Source organism: Prionailurus bengalensis, chromosome X (assembly GCF_016509475.1).
Source record: "Prionailurus bengalensis isolate Pbe53 chromosome X, Fcat_Pben_1.1_paternal_pri, whole genome shotgun sequence".
NCBI lineage: Eukaryota > Metazoa > Chordata > Mammalia > Carnivora > Felidae > Prionailurus > Prionailurus bengalensis.
The window spans coordinates 52800502-52812905 of NC_057361.1; positions in this window are offsets into that span (position 1 = coordinate 52800502).

Sequence of the window (12404 nt, forward strand, 5' to 3'; positions counted from 1 at the left end):
ATAGATGTTTTTCCATCACCTCACTTTCAATCTGCATGTATCTATAGGTCTAAAATTAGTCCTTTTTAAGCAGGTTATATATGGGTCTTGCTTTTTTATCCATCCTGTAACCCTATGTCTCTTGATTGGAGCTTTTAATCCATTTACATTACATTTTATTACTTCTTTTGTGGTTGTTTCTGAAGATTTTCTCTGATTCCTTCTTATTTTTCTTTTTTTCAGGGTTTTCTGGTATTATTAACAGATATATTTGGATTTCTTTCTCATTATTCTTTGCATATGTAACAGTGGTTTTTGATATATGGATACCATTAGGTTTGTATATAACATCATCTGCATATAGCAGTCTCTATTAAGTGGATGGTTGTTTAAGTTGAACCCATTGTTCATTGCTCTCCTCCCCATGTTTTAGGCATATGTTGTCATATTTTACATCCCTTTATTTTGTGAGTTCCTTTGACTGTTTTTTTGCAGAAATGTTCATTTTTACTGGTTTTGTGTTTCTTACCTTTATATTGTCAGTTTTGATTTTTCCTTTCCTCTCAAATAATCCCCTTCAATATTTATTGCTGTTTTAGTGGTCATTAAATCTTTTGATTTTTGTTTGGGAAATACTTCATCTCTCTTTATCTTCTGAATGATAGCCTTGCTGGATACAATAATCTTGGTTTTAGGTTTTTCCCACACAGCACTTTAAACATATCATGTATTGAGGAGGGCACCTTTTGGGATGAGTACTGGGTGTTGTATGGAAACCAATTTGTCAATAAATTTCATATAAAAAAATAAAATAAACATATCATGTTACTCCCTTCTGGCTTGGAAAGTTTCTGTTGAAAAAGCCCCTGATATGTTTATGGATTTTTACCTTGTATGCCACTGTCTTCTTTTGTCTTGCTGCTTTAATTTTTTTCTTTATTAACATATTTTGCCAATTTAATTATGATATATCTTGGTGTGCATCGACTTTTGTTAATTTTGCTGAAGGTTCTCTGTGCCTCCTGGATCTGGATATCTGCTTCTTTCCCCAGATTAGGAAAGTTTTTAGCTATTGTCTCTTCAAATAAATTTTCTACCCCTTTTTCTCTCTTCTTCTTCTGAGACTCCTATGACATGAATGCTATTACATTTGATGAAGTCACTGAGTTCCCTAACTCTATTCTCATTTGCATAATTCCTTTTTCTCTCTTTTGTCCAGCTTGACTACTTTCCATTACTCTTTCTTCTAGGTCATTGTTTTGTTCCTCTGCTTCTTCCAGCTTGCTGTTAATTCCATCAAGTGTGTTACTTATCTTGTTTATTGCACCCTTCATGTCCTATTTTTTTTCTTTTATTTCAGTGTAAAGGGTCTCACTGATGTCTTCCACACTTTTCTCAAAACCACTGAGTGTCCTTAAGATTATTGCTTTAAATACTCCATCAAGCATGTTACTAATATCTGTTTCTCTTAGATCTATAGCTGTGGCCTTGTCCTGTTCTTTCATTTAGGACAAATTTCTCTGTCTTGTCATTTTGTCTAGGTCACTGTGCTTGTTTCTATGTGTTAGGAAAGTCAGCTACATCTCCTATTCTTGAGAGTAATAGCTTTAAGAAGAATAGGTCCTGTAATGTTCTGCCATGTACTGTCCCCTGTTCCCCAGGGCCCAACACTTACAGCAGTGTCTCCAATTTGTGCTGCATGAACTCTGCTGATTTGTCCTGGCTGCTTTATCTATCAGGCAAGTCATCTGTAGAGGCTCTCTTTGCCTGTTGTGGGCAGTGTTTGGTCCCTGGCTTAAAGGTGGCACATTTTCACTAGGTATGATGTGGTCTGCTTGTAAAATGAGGCCTGTCATCACTGACACTATAAACAAGGCTCTGCAAATCTCCAAGGTCAGGATATGTGGTGTGGGCAGGAGTTTGAGACAGTCTTCTGAGGAAGGGGTCCAATGCACTGGGACTGTGGCAAACATGACTGGGAATGTGGGTCCACTGTAATGTGGGCCCTGGGGCTTGGTGTAAGCAAGTTTGGTAGTGAGTGCCAGCACTGTGCTTGTTCCCACAGGAGGCTATGTGTTTATATTGATGGGTGGGTGAAGGAAATGGCTCCTGACAGTTTCTTTGTTCCCAAAGTCATCTCTCTGTGAATATTGCCCCTCTGAGTCATACTCTGGAAATAAGCAAATTACCTCCCCCCTCCATGCCCCAGTGGCTTTCCAAATCACTATTTTCACACTGTATGTGCATGGGCTGTTTCCCTACCTTCTATGCCAGAGCAGCACAATGCCATCCAGGCTCTATACCAGCCAAGCCCACTGACCTTTAGAAATTAAAAATTTATGCACCACTAGTTACCAGAGCTTGACACTCAGCCTTTCTCACCTTTCACACTAATTGCTATGGTGAGTGGTTTCCAACCTATGCTCCCCTGTGTATTTGTCTCTTGCTCTTCTTCATGATTGCAGTTCCCTACCCCCTACAGTGGCCATGATCCTCTTCTCTCCAAAACCACAACTCCACACTTCCTGACTTTTTCATCATGGCCTCCTCTACATTTAGTTGTGTTTGCTCCTCCAGTCTTTCAGAAATTTCTGAAGTATTTAGGATTATTTTATAGTTATCTAGTTGTATTCATGGGCAAGGCAAGCCTAGGGTCCTCTTACTCCATTGCCATCTTCTTCTGATCAAGGTGAAAGCAAATAAATAAATAAATAAATAAATAAATAAATAAATAAAAATAAATTAAAATCAGCAAGAGAAAGGAAGACAGCATACAAGGGAAACTCCATAAGGAAAATGATGGACTGTTCAGCAGAAACTTAGCAGGCCAGAAAATAGTGGCAAGATATATTCAAAGTGCTGAAAGGAAAAAAATCTATGGCCAAGAATATTCTATACAGCAAGGCTATTAGTCACAGCAGAAAGAGAGATAAAATGTTTTCCGGACAAACAAAAACTAAAGGAACATATGACCACTAATCCAGCCCTATAAGACATATTAAAGGAGAGTTTTTAAGTGGAAAGGAAAGACAAAAAATAAGAGTATGAAAAGTAAAAAACACAAAAACAATAAAAATAAATATATCAGTAATAATATATCAGTCAAGGGATTCACAAAATAAAAGAATATAAAATATGACATCATATACCTAAAATGTGGAAGGAAAAGGAGTAAAGAATACATTAATGCTTAAATAACCATCAACTAGAAATAGACCGCTATACACCGAGGTATATAACTAACTATGCTAATCTAGAAACTTAATGGTTACCAAAAATCAGTATTTGATATGCAAAGAATAAAGAGTAATTCAAGTATATCACTAAAGAAAAGTAGCAATCTGGTGGGAATTCAAACTGGTACAGCCACTCTGGAAAACAGTATGGGGATTCCTCAAAAATTAAAAATAGAACTACCTTATGACCCAGCAATTGCACTACTAGGTATTTATCCAAGGGATACAAGTATGCTGTTTTGAAGAGACACATGCAGCTCAATGTTTATAGCAGCACTATCAGTAATAGTCAAAGTATGGAAAGAGCCCAAATGTCCATTGATGGATGAATGGATAAAGAAGATGTGTTATACATATATATAATGGAGTATTACTCAGCAATCAAAAAGAATGGAATCTTGCCATTTGCAACTACATGGATGGAACTAGAGGGTATTATGCTAAATAAAATTAGTAAATCAGAGAAAGACAAATATCATATGACTTCACTCCTATGAGGACTTTAATATACAAAACAGATGAACATAAGGGAAGGGAAGCAAAAATATAAAAATAAGGAGGGGGACAAAACATAAGAGACTCTTAAATATGGAGAACAGAGGGCTACTGGAGGGGTTGTGGGAAGGGAGATGGGCTAAATGGGTAAGAGACATTAAGGAATCTACTCCTGAAATCATTGTTGCACCATATTCTAACTAACTTGGATGCAAATTAAAAAAATAAATTAAATAATAATAATAATAATAACAGTAATAATAATAAAAGAAGACTAGAAATCCATTAAAGAGAGCAAGAGAAGATGGATCAGATAAAAACTTCAACCACAAAAAAGTAACAAAATGGCAATAAATTCTTATCTATCAATAATTAGTTTGAATGTAAATGGACTAAATGCTCCAAAAAAATAGGCATAGGGTCTCAGAATTTATAAAAACACAGCATTTATTGACTATAAGGGACACACACATTTGTCATGCAAATGGATGTCAAAGGAAAGCCAGAGTAGCAATACAAATATTAGACAAAATAGATTGTAAAGAGGCAAAAAAATGAGCAGTGTAGGGCATTGAGGAGGGCACCTGTTGGGATGAGCACTGGGTGTTGTATGGAAACCAATTTGGCAATAAATTTCATTTAAAAAAGAGCAGTCTAATGTAATAAAGAAGGCAATCTAAAAAGAAAATCTGATAATTATAAATATTTATGTACCCAACATGAAGCACCCAAATATATAAAACAATTAATAAAAAATATAAAGAAACTAATTGATAAAAATACCATAATAGCAGGGAACTTTAACACCCCTATTTACATTAATGGACAGATCATCTAAACAGAAAACCAAGGAAACAATGACTTTGAATGATACACTGGACCAGATGGACTTAACAGATATATTCAGAACATTTCATCCTAAAACAACAGAATACACATTCCTTTCAAGTGCACATGTGACATTCTCCAGAATAGATCAAATGGGTCAGAAAACAGGCTTCAAGAAATACAAAAATTTGAAGTAATACCAGACATCTTTTCTGACCAAAATGCTATGAAACTAGAACTCAACTATAAGAAAAAAAATTGGAAAGGTCACAAATACATGGAGGTTAAACAACATGCTACTAAACAATGGATAGGTCAATCAGGAAATCAATAAATAGGGGTGCCTGAGTGACTAGTCAGTTAAACCTCTAACTTTGGCTCTGTTCATGATCTCATGGTTCATGAGTTCTAGCCCTGCATTGGGCTCTGTGCTGACAGCTCAGAGCCTGGAACCTGATTCGGATTCTGTGTCTCCCTGTCTCTCTGCCCCTTCCCCACTTGCGCCCTGTCTCTTTCTCTCAAAAATAAATTAAAAAAAACATTAAAAATTTCAAAAAGGAAATCAATAAAAAATACATGGAAACAAATGAAAACAAAAACACAATGGTGAAAAACCTTTGGAATGCAGCAAAAGCAGTCATAAAAGGGAAGGATACAGCAATCCAGACTTGCTTCAAGAAGCAAGAAAAATTTCAAATAAACAATATAAAGTTACACCTAATGGAGCTAGAAAAAGAATACCAACTGAAGCCTAAAGCCAACAGAATGAAGGAAATAATAAAGATTAGAGTAGAAATGAATGATATAGAAAGTAATAAAAACAATAGAACAGATCAATGAAAGGAGGAGCTAGTTCTTTGAGAAAATCGATAAAATTGAGAAATCTTTAGCCAGATTTATCAAAAAGAAAAGTGAAAATATTCAAATAAATAAAATCACAAATTATAGAGAAAAATAACAACCAACACCACAGAAATACAAAAATTCTAATTGAATATTATGAAAAAATACATGCCAACAAATTGGACAACCTGGAAGAAATGGATATGTGTCTAGAAATATATAAAGCACCAAAACTAGAACAGGAATAAATATAAATGTTGAACAGACCAATAAGCAACAAGAAAATTGAATCAGTAATCAAAAACCTCTCAACAAATAAAAGTCCAGGACAAGATTGCTTCTATTGTATTAGACAAATAGACTTTAAAACTAAGAATGTAACACGAGGTAAGGAAGGACACTTTTCAAGCATAAAAGGAGAAATAACAAAAGATATAACAAATGTAAATATTTATGCACCCAACACGATAGCACTCAAATGAATAAAACAGCTAATAACAAACATAAATGAAGTAATCAATAGTAATACAGTAATAATAGACGACTTGAGCACCACACCTACATCAATAGATAAATCATGCAAACATAAAATTAACAAGGAAACACTAGCTTTTAATGACACATTGGAAGAGACAGACCTAACAGACATATTCAGAACATTCTATCCTATTAGCAAAATACACGTTCTTTTCAAATGCCCATGGAGCATTCTCTGGAATAGGCCACCAAACAAATCTCAACACATTAAAAGATTGATATTATACCATGCATTTTTTCTGACTACAAGGCTATGACACTAGAAGCAAACCACAAGGCAAATTCTGGAAGAAACACAAGTAAAAGGAGGTTAAATAACATACTAGTAAACAATGAATTGGTCAACCAAGAAATCAAAGAGTAAGTTAGAAATACATGGAAAAAAATGAAAATATAAAAAGAATGATCCAAAATCTTTGGGATAAAACAAATGCTGTTGTAAAATGGAAGGTTACAGCAATACAGGTCTACCTCATGAAGCAAAAAACAAATAAGGAAATAAAATAAACAACCCAATCTCACACCTGATGGAATTAGAAAAAGAACAAGCAAACCCAAAATATTAGAATGAGGGGAATAATAAATATTAGAGTAAAGGTAAATTATATAGAAACTAAAAGATCAATAGAACCAGGAGTTGATTCTAGGAAAAAAAATATGTATAAACTTTTATCTTCCTTGTCAAAGAACAAAAAAGTGGACTTACAGAAATGCAAAAAAAATTATAATAAAATATTACGAAAAATTCTATGCCAAGATATTGGACAACCTAGAAGAACCAGATAAATTACCAGAAATATATAACCTCCCAAAACTGAATCAGGAAGAAATGGAAAACTTGAAAAAGTCAATTACCAGCAATGAAATTGGATCAGTAAACAAAAAATTCACAACAAACAAAAGTCCACGAGGAGATTCTACACAGAAGAAATACAAAAGAAACATTTATAAAGAGTTAATAACTACCCCTCTCAAATTATTACAAAACATAGAAGATGAAGGAAAGCTTTGAAATTCATTTTGTGAATCCAGCATTACCTGTATATCAAAACCAGATAAAGACACTAAAAAAAGAAACTAAAGTCCAATATCTATGATTAACATTGCTGCAATAATCCTCAACCATATATCAGTGAACCATATCCAACAATACATCAAAAAAACCATTAACCTGGATCAAGTAATATTCATTCCCACAATACAAGGGTGTTTCAACTTTCACAAATCAATCAACATAATACATCACATCAACAAGAGAATCATTTAAATAGATGAATAAGAAGCATTGGATAAAATACAATATCTATTCATGATAAAAACCATCAGCAAAGTAGGTTAGAGGAAACATACCTCAAATTTATAAAGACCATATATGAAAAACCCACATTTAACATTATACTCAATGGTGAAAACCCGAGGCCTTTTCCCCTAAAATTAGGCACAAGAAAAGGATGTCCACTCTCACCATTTTTAATTAACTTAGTACTGGAAATCATAGCCATAGCAATTAGAGAAGAAAATGAAATAAAAAGCGTCCAAGTTAATAAGATGTAAAACTTTCAGTTTGCAGATGGTATGGTACTATATATAAAAAACCATAAAGACTCCATGAAAATAAAAAAAAACTGCTATAACTGATAAATGAATTAACTAAGGTTGAAAGACACAATATCAATATATAGAAATCTGATACATTTCTATGCAACAATAATGTAGCAGCTGAAAGAAAATTTAAGACAATAATCCTATTCACACTTGCACAAAAAATTTTTTTAAAACTAGGAATAAACTTAATAAATGAGGTAAAAGAATTATTTACTTTGGAAAAAGTAAAACACTAATGACAGAAATTGAAGACAAAAACAACAAATGGGAAGATGTCCCATGCTCATGGATTGGAAGAACAAATACTGTAAAAATGTCCATCCTACCAGAAGTAGTCTACAGATTTAATGCAATCACTATTAAAATACCAAAAGCATTTTTCACAGAACTAGAACAAATAATCTCAAAATTATGGAACCACAAGAGACCCTTATTGGCCAAAGACATTTGAAACAGAAGACTAATTTATGTGTGTGGGCACATCACAATCCCAAATTTAAAGGTATGCTGCAAAAGTGTAATAATCAAAAAAATATGGTACTGGCACAAAAACGGACATATAGATCAAGACAAACCATAAGAGGCTCTTAAAATACAGAGAACAAATGTAAGGTTGCTAGAGGGGTGGTGGGTGGGAGGATCGGCTAAATAGGTGATGGGTATTAAAGAGGGCACTTGCTGGGATGAACACAGGGTGTTATATATAAGTGATGAACCACTAAATTCAACTCCTGAAACCATTTTTACACTATATGTTAACTAACTTGGATGTAAATTTTAAAAATATATTTAAAAATATCAATCAATCAATCAATCAGTATTAAAAAAATAAAACAGGATAGAAAGCCCAGAAATAAACCCATGATTATATGATCAATTAATCTTCAACAAAGGAGGAAAGAACATGCAATGGGAAAAGTACAGTCTTCTTCACAAATGGTGTTGTGAAAACTGGATGGCTACATGCAAAACAACAAAACTAGACCACTTTCTTACATAATACACAAAAATAAACTCACAATGGATCAAGGCCTGACATGTGAGACCCCAAATCATAAAAATTGTACAAATGAGCACAGGCAGTTGATTCTCTGACACTGGCCCTATCAAGATTTTTCTAGATATATTGGGCACCTGGGTGGCGCAGTCAGTTAAGTGTCCGACTTCAGCTCAGGTCACGATCTCATGGTCCGTGAGTTCGAGCCCCGCGTCGGGCTCTGGGCTGATGGCTCAGAGCCTGGAGCCTGTTTCCGATTCTGTGTCTCCCTCTCTCTTTGCCCCTCCCCCATTCATGCTCTGTCTCTCTCTGTCTCAAAAATAAATAAACGTTAAAAAATAAAAAAAAAGATTTTTCTAGATATATAGCCTAAGGCAAAGAAACAAAAGAAAGAAATTTATTGGAAATACAACAAAATAAAAATCTGTACAAGAAAGGAAAAAAAATCAACAAAACTAAAATACACCATACTGAATGAGAAAATATACTTGCAAATGACATATCCAATAAAGGGTTAGTATCAAAAATATATAAAGAAATAAAATAAATCATCACCCAAAAACAAATAATTCACTTTAATAATGGGGAGAAGACAAGAAAAGACATTTCTCCAAAGACATCCAGATGGTCAACAGACACATGAAAAAAAGCTCAACATCACTCATCATCAGGGAAATACAAATCAAAACTACAATAAGATATGACTTCAAACTTGTCAAAATGTGTAAAATCAACAACAGAAGAAACAAGTATTGGGAAGGATGTGGAGAAAAAGGAACTTTCTTGCACTGTTTTTGGGAATGTAAACTGGTAAAACCACTGTGGAAAACAGTATGAAGTTTCCTCAGAAAGTGCAAAATAGATCTACTCTATGATCCAGTAATCCCTAAAAAAGACAAAAACACTAATCCAGAGAGATATATGTAGCCATATATTCATAGCAGCATTATTTACAATAGCTAAATTATGGAAACAGCTCAAGGGTCCATAAATAGATGTATAGTTAAAAATTGGTTCTATATATACATATATGTGATTGAATATTATTCAGCCATAAAAAAGAATGAAAACTTGCCATTTGCAATGTCGTGGGTGGAACTAGTGTGAATAATGTTAAGCGAATTAAATCAGTCACAGAAAGACAACATATGATTTCACATATATGTTGAATTTCAGAATCAAGACAAATGACTAAAGGAAAAAAAAAAGTGTGAGAGAGAGACAAACCAAGAAACAGACTCTTAACTGTAAACAGAAACCTGATGGTTACCACAAGAGACATGGGTATAAAGATGGATGAAATAGGGGATGGAGATTAAGGAATGCCCTTGTCATGATGAGCACTGGGTGTTGTATGGAATTGTTGACTTTGTTGACCCACTATATTGTACACCTGAAACGAATGTAACACTGTATGTTAACTATAGTTGAATTGAAATAAAACGGAAGCTATGAAACTGAACACACACACACACAAATAATTCAATTAAAAAATACAGAAAAACATGAATAGACATTTCTTTAAAAAAAGACATCCAGATGGCTAACAGACATATAAAAAGACCCTGAACATCACTCATCATGAGGAGAATGGAAATCAAAACTGCAATGAGTTATCATCTCACACCTGTCAGAATGGCTAAAATCAACAACACAGGAAACAACTGTTGGCAAATATGTGGAGAAAAAGGAACACTTGTGAACCGTTGGTGGGAATGCAAACTGGTGTGGCCACTCTGAAATACAGTATGGAGGTTCCATTAAAAAAAATTAAAAATAGGACTACCCTATGATCCAATAATTGCACTACTGGGAATTTACTCAAAGGTCATGAAAACACTAATTTGAACAGCTATCTGCATCCCTATGTTTAGTACAGCAATATTTAGAAGAGCCAAATTGTGGAATCAGCTCAAGGGTCCAATGATAGATTTTTGTATAAAAAGATACACACACACACACACACACACAAACGCACACCCACACACACTGGAATATTACTCAACCATAAAAATAATAAAACCTTAAAAATTTGGAAGAAGACATGAATAGACATTTCCCCAAAGAAGACATATAGATGGCTAACAGACACATGAAAAGATGCTCAATATCACTAATCCTCAGGGGAATAAATTAAAACTATGATGAGATACCAGTTCATACCTGTTGGAATGGCTAAGATTAACAACACAAGAAACAACAGGTGTTGGCGAGGATGTGGAGAAAGGCCAACCCTCTTACACTGTTGGTCGGAATGCAAAGTGGTTCAGCCACTCTGGAAAACAGTATGGAGGTTCATCAACAAATTAAAAGTAGAACTATCCCATGACCCAGCAATTGCACTACTAGGTATTTACCAAAGGGTACAAAAATAGCGATTTCTGGGTCACCTGGGTGGCTCAGGCAGTTAAGTTCCCAACTCTTGATTTTATCTCAGGTTATGATCTCATGTTTGTGAGTTCAAGCCCCACAATATCATTGTGGAACCCACTTGAGATTCTCTTTCTCCCTGTCTCTCTGCCCCTCCCCTGTTCATGCTCTTTTTCTCAAAATAAGCTTAAAAAATAGTGATATGAAGGGGCACATCACCCCGATGTTTATAGCAACATTATCAATTATAGGCAAATTATGGAAGAAGCCTAAATGTCCATTGACTGATGAATGGATAAAAAGATGTAGCATATATATACAATGAAATATTACTCAACCATAAAAAAAAGTCTTGCCATTTGCAACGATGTGGATGAAGCTAGAGAGTATATTGCCAAGTGAAATAAGTCAGGCAGAGAAAGGAAAATACCCTATGATTCCAGTTTTGTGTGGAATTTAAGAAACAAAACAGATGAACATGGGGGGAAAGAGAGAAGCAATCCATACAACAGACTCTTAAATATAGAGAACAAACTGATGGTTCCTGGAGGGGAGGCAGACAGGGGGATGGGTTAAAAGGGTGATGCATATTAAGGAGGGAGCTTGTGATGAGTACTGTGTGTTGTATGCAAGTAATGAATCACTAAATTCTACACCTGAAACTAAAAATTATTAAAAAATTAAAAAAAAACCACAAAGGGGCACCTGGGTGGTGCAGTCGGTTAAGCATCCGACTTCAGCCAGGTCATGATCTCCGGTCTGTGAGTTCGAGCCCCACGTCAGGCTCTGGGCTGATGGCTCAGAGCCTGGAGCCTGTTTCTGATTCTGTGTCTCCCTCTCTCTCTGCCCCTCCCCCGTTCATGCTCTGTCTCTCTCTGTCCCAAAAATAAATAAATGTTGAAAAAAAATTAAAAAAAAAAACAAGAAAAACCCACATAAGTGTAGATGTGGAAAAAAATCTTGTTTTTTGCAATGACATGGATAGATCTAGAGAGTATAATGCTTAGTTATTTAGAGAAAGACAAATACCACATTATTTTACTCATATGCAGAATATAAGAAACACAAAAAAAGGAATAAAGAAACTGTAGAGAACAAATTGATGGTTACCAGAGTGGAAGTGGGTGGAGGGATGGGTGAAATAAGTGAAGGGGATTAAGAGTACATTTCTCATGATGAGCACTGAGTAATGTATAGAATTGTTGAATCACTACATTGTGCACTTGTAACTAATGTGGCACCGTATACTGGAATTTTTCTTTAAAAAGAACTTAAACAACTCAACACCAAACAAACAATTTTATTAGAGCATGAGTGGTGAACCAGAATGCACATTTTTTCAAAGAAGGAATATACTTTGCCAACAGACACAAGCAAAGATGTTCAACATCACTCATCATCAGGGAAATGCATATCAAAACCACAGTGAGATAACCACAACCTTACACCTGTCAGAACAGCTAAAATGAAAAACACAAGAGACAACAAGTGCTGGCGGGGATGTTGAGAAAAAA